Source organism: Carassius gibelio, chromosome B21 (genome assembly GCF_023724105.1).
Source record: "Carassius gibelio isolate Cgi1373 ecotype wild population from Czech Republic chromosome B21, carGib1.2-hapl.c, whole genome shotgun sequence".
NCBI lineage: Eukaryota > Metazoa > Chordata > Actinopteri > Cypriniformes > Cyprinidae > Carassius > Carassius gibelio.
Genome location: NC_068416.1, coordinates 12,471,694 through 12,477,693, shown reverse-complemented (window position 1 = coordinate 12,477,693; position 6,000 = coordinate 12,471,694).

Below are 6,000 nucleotides of genomic sequence, written 5' to 3'. Positions count from 1 at the left end.
GTTTCAGTTTTCTTACAACACTGCTGAACAAAAACAAATAATGATTTGTTTCTATAGTACTGCAAACACTTGTTATCACATAATAAGGCAGAATAGTTTATTTACTGCAATAAATGCTATGTAAATTAGCACTGCATTTTTCATATATTTTGTCACCTGCTGGAGATTTTTTTGGACTTGAAAAAAACAAAACCGAAAACAACTGTTCCCATACAGCGGTAGATGGACGCTGTTGTCCATATTAGGAGTTTCCTGTTAAGACTTTCTGCGCGAGTGCGCCCTCCGGCTTCGAGTATGAATGAAACACACACTGAGTGTTTAGCGCCCTGTGATGTTCATCTCGCCTTCTTGGTCCGAAAAAACATCAGGTCATGCGCAGACTAAGCTGTCTCTTTGAGTTTAAATCTATATTTATTCACACCATTTAATGAAAACCTCTATACGAACACATATGCCCGAAAAAGTGCGGGGGACGAAATTAGGTGATGATAAAAGTGTGTGTGTGTGTGGGGGGGGGGGGGGGGGGTGGGGGGGGGGGCACGATTATTCATTTAGAAGACACTTTTATCCAAAGCAACTTACAAATGAGGACAATGGAAGCAATCAATTAATGCAGGACACTTGGCAAGTTTTTTGTTTTAGTTTTTTTTGTATAGCCTATATACACACACACACACACACACACAGTTATAGGCTTTTTTTTTGCTTTTGTTAATTGTATAATAAATAAAAAAGAAACAGACAGAATACAAAAAGATTAAAGAAGCTAGGTTATTTTTTTTTTAAGAAAACAAGCTGCTAGTAAATAAATAGTGTGCAAGTCTATTTTAGAATTAAAATAGAGTGTGCTAGAGTTAGAGTTAAAGGCAAATCCTTTAAATATGAAAATGTAGACTACTTACAGGCCATGAGTCAGCATTATTTCTCAGAACACCGGCATTGTAGGCTACTCTCCCAGGAAACAGTCCTGGTCTTCTATAAAATATCATACTTCTGATAATTTGGTTTGAACTGTTCTGGAACAATAAATAAAACTAAATAAAAATGATTTCTAGTTGTTTCATCTCTTGGAAGGCCAAATGCTTTCACAACGAAACACGCAGCATCTCCATGACATGACATGACACGACAGCAACAATACTACAGTGAGCATCAAAGTTACGCTTTCTTTTTTTGTGTGAACATTTCGGCGATGTTTTAGCAAATCTTCACACACAGTGATGTAGACATGTGGGGGCGTGTTTAAACGAGGCATTTTAGGATGACTTTTGCCATCTAACTTTTTTCAAACAGCTTGTAACACTCCAAAGAGAAAACAAAACTTGAACTCGCACCAAATGACCACTTTAATTTTAGTCTGTGAAAGTGATTTTGTGTCTCTTTGGGATGGCACAATCAAGTGACATTCACTTGCAGAACGCAAGCTTCTAGAGGGCACATAAGTCTGAAGTAATTACTTTAGATAAAGGGGAGCAGAGCTGAGTGGTGGTTTTGTAGAAAACATTAATGCCTTGAATTTTATGTGATCAGCTGTTGGTAGCCAGTGCAAATTGATGAACAAGAGGTGTGATGTGCATTCTTTTCAGCTCATTAAAAATTAATCTGGATTAATTATAATGGTTTGATAGAAGAGAGCATTGCAATAGTCCAGTCTGGACAGAACAAGAGCTTGAAAAAGAAGTTGTGACACATGTTCAGAAAGAGAGGGCCTGATCTTTTTGATCTTGAATAAAGCAAATATGCAGAACTGGGCAGTTTTAGCAAAGTGGTCTGAGAAAGTTAGCTGATCATCAATCGAAACTCCAAGGTTTCTGGCTGTTTTTGAAGGAGTTATGGTAGATGTGTCTAACTGGATGGTGAAATTGTGATGAAACAATGGTTTTGATGGAACCACAAGCAGTTCTGTCTTGGCAAGGTTGAGTTGAAGGTGATGGTCCTTCATCCAGGAAGAGTGGGGCATGGCTGGTCAGGAATACAGCGGCAGACAGTGCCTAAACAAGATGTAAGATTGGAGCAGAAAGTATCAGTAGCACTGTTAAATTTGTACATTTGAAACCATAGCAGATAGTCAATAAGGTGAGAGTGAGCGTAGATTACGTTGAAAGATGACGTGGAGGGATATGTGTTGTGTCAGGAACCATGCTGAGGTTAAGAGTGAGGAGGTAGTGATCCGAGGTGTCCAGTGCAGTAACAGTACATGATCAGCGGAGCAGTGTCTTGTGTAAATAAGGTCCAGTTGGTTGCCTGATTAGTGGCCGTAGTTAACACTCTCTTGAGATCAAAAGAGTAGATATTTTAGGAGATATTTTAGCATAAAAGAGTTCTTCAGGATGATATTACAGTGTGTAAAGAAGCTTTAAAGGACCTTTACAGTGAACTTTTATCATTTGTACTTTTTGATATTTTTTTGTGATTTTGTGTTTATAAAATTACTTTTGAGGAGTGATTTTAATGTCTGTGTTTTGTTGTTGTTGTTATTGATTTCCAGAAAATTGTATTCAGGGTTCAAAATGGTAAATCCCATAGAAAATGGATAGAAAATGAATCATAAAATGTATAACATAAAATGTTATAAAACTTTATAACTTTTAAAGTTGACAGTCATTTCTAAAGAACCTTTCCCTGACCACTTTTCACTGACATGCCTTATTTTATATCCTGTGTCAGGTTTGTGGGTAGAGATGAGGCGAGAACTCAAATGCAGGAATAAAATAAAATAAAGGGTTTTAATGATAAAGAAAACAACAACAACAACAAAAAGTACCCAAACAGGCAGGCAGGCTAGGACAGGGCAGGAGACCACCACAGCAGAGAAGGCATGACTGAAGTGGATCATGGTGGATCAGGTGGAGCCGGCGACCACCACATTGGTGCTGGTGGGGCTGAAGACAACCAAGGCAGCGCAGTCAGAGTTCTTGACCTCCATGGTTGAGCAGACTCATGGGTAGGAGTAGACTCTGGAGCGGACTCGTGAACTCAAGCGGATTCCTGAGTGGAGACTGAAGGCTCCTGGACTGGAGCAGGCTCTGGAGTGGATTCTGAGAGCTCCTTGACTAGAGCAGGTTCTTGAGTAAACTCTGAGAGCTCTTGAACTGGACTCCAAAGGCTCCCAAACTAGAGCGGGTTCTAGAGTGGAGCAGGCTTTGGAGTGGACTCTGAAGGCTTCTGGACTGGACTCAGGAGAACAAAAAGGGAGACAAACAAGGATGGTTAAGAGATGGAGCAACTGAAACAATAATGAGATAACAAGAAGGGCGGGGTCAGACAATAGACAGGAGAGCACATGGCACCAACAATAAATAGTGAATAACTTTACATGTGAGGCATTTAAAGACTTCATTAATTATTTCTAAAGAAACACGAAAAAGTATAAAAGGCTCCATTACCTTGTGTCTTACGTTATGAAGTAACGTAGAAGCAGTTTTTGTAAATATAGGCTAACGACTACGTCATAACCTGCAACTCTCTGTGGCACAGTATAGAAATTACCATATGGACAGGAGGAGAAGTTCGCAGGCAATCTTTTACTGTCTATGAGGCAATCGGGGGGACGAGGAGGCATTAAGTCAAGGCAGAAGCCTACGCAAAATGACAAAATAATTAATCAGAATACTTACCAAATTTGCTCCTGTTCACGCTCGCCGTCTCTGCAAGATTCGGTGGGTGATTCAAATTTCTCTTGGCACAATGATTAGAAGACTTTTTGTCAAACATCTTGCTCACGTCACATCTACGTCATCAAGCTCAGTTTGAGTCTGCGCAGTACGCTCGACCAACCACGGCACACCAGCTGAACCGTGACACCCTGTTGTTGAAAGTGCTTCATAATGTTTATTTAGAAAATTATATATATTTTTTTATTTATAATAAACCAATGTCAAGATTGTTTTTCACAACCGAACATAGGCAGCTGATACATATGCATCATATATATTTTTTTTTTTTTGGTTGGCTCTTATTAATATATTATATTATTATATTATGTTGTCAATGGAATATTAGTGTAATTCAATATTCATGCTGATATTTCCATGTTTAAGTTGTAATCCAGTCATATAAATTAGCACCTTACCAGTATTTTATACTTCAACAGACTACTTGCCAATGAGCACAATAAACACTGACAAAGCTACCAACCGAGGTTGAGATTGAGTCAGATGAACTCACTGGTCTTGATATTTCATCATGGAAGGCTAGAGGTGGGGGTCCATCCATTCTTCCCACACCCTGATTGTCTCATCAGAGGAACAGTTCTGACTCAGTCCCAGTGGAGAATGAACAAGAAATGACAAAATATGATGGGAGCAAAGGAGAAATCCTGGGCCTCTGTGAAAAAAGATGGCAGACAAAAAGTCAAAAAATAAATGATTAGTCACAATTTTAATTAAGTTAAAGTAATTCATTTCCATAAACAATTAACAATATTTAATATATTTAGTAAGTGGTATTCAGACTAAAACTGCCATTTATAACTAAGAATATTATTAAACAATCCATAATAACTTCTTTCTTGAAAAATTATTGTGTATTTTATGGTGTCTGAGTACAAAAGGTGTAGACGCCAAATGTTTCCTAATACACACATCATATCACTGGGGATTGTTCTGTTTGCTCCGGGTCCATAACATCACCGTTTGTGATGCAAATGTTGACCTCTGCAAGCTTGCATGGGTTTACCTCAAGCACTTTAAAAGAGGGGACACTGCAAGACTGCCAAATGATCTTTCATTGCTCAGTGACCTTCTGAGTGATGATAATGAACACACTGTTGAATTGGATTTATAAGTGGCATTCTGTATGGAGTGATAAGGAAGACTGAGAAGCTTACCCACCATCCCCAGCGATGTGGTTTCCCTATGATGGTTGTAATCCTTTTAAATGTGATCTTCCAAGTGCTCGTGAGTCATAACTAAGAGAAATGTCCATGTATTTGCATGTGCCTTATGTATAGGATATCCATGTGTTGCACTGGTCAGTGAACTCATGAAGTACTGTGTCTCACAAAGTTACAACAGTTTGTTGGATTTGAAAGCTTACTGGAGATTTACTCCTCAGAAAAGTGAGAGATCCCCACCAGAAGATTAAACATGTTTGTCAAGTCATTTAACTATAATGTTAACAATTTATTTAATAATAAAAAAAAATAACATAATTACTGTACCATTAAATGTTGTTGGGTATGCATTTTATCAGCTATTTTATAGATAATAATAATAATAATAGTACTCTTTTTAACCACAAATGATCGTCTAGCTCTTGGAGCTGCACGCATACTCTGTGTACAACAGTTCAAGTCAGGGTATGTTTAGAAACACTGAACACTTTTCTTCACCAACTTCAAAATTTTCCTACATTGTTGTTTTACCTTCTTTTTTTCTGTAAAGGGTGTTTTTCGACATACCCAAACAAACAGATTTCCCCTCACAGTGCAGAGAACAGTAATCCATATGATTCAGCCATTGTGTTTGGAGGGGAGGTTTAAGTTTTCCTGGGTCTGTGCGTGCAACAAGTGGGCAGGAATAAATTTGCTAATGTTTCATTTTGAAGTCACATTGTAACAGCTAAAGACTCATTTTCATGACTCGGTGTCGACTCTTTCTTTTCAAAGACAATAACTTTATACATGGTGCACCTTTAGATATAAAACTTTGCTTAAGTGATTTTCAAAAACCCATAATAGGGGCAATTTAATTTCTGGCAGACATTACTCCAGTCTTCAGGGTCACATGGTCCTCCAGTAATCATTCTAATATGTTGATTTGATGCTCAAGAAACATTTCTTATTAATATCAGTGTTGAAAACAGTTGAGCTGCTTCATAACTTTCAGGATTCTTTAAAAATTCAAAAGAACAGCATTTATTTGAAACATTATAAATGTTTTTAAACGTACTAGTGTTTCATTCTTGCAGAATAAGTGGTAGTTTTAAAAATAAATAATAAAAAAATAAATATCGGTCTTTAAAAGGTTGTTTAAATATGAATAACAAAAGTATTAACGG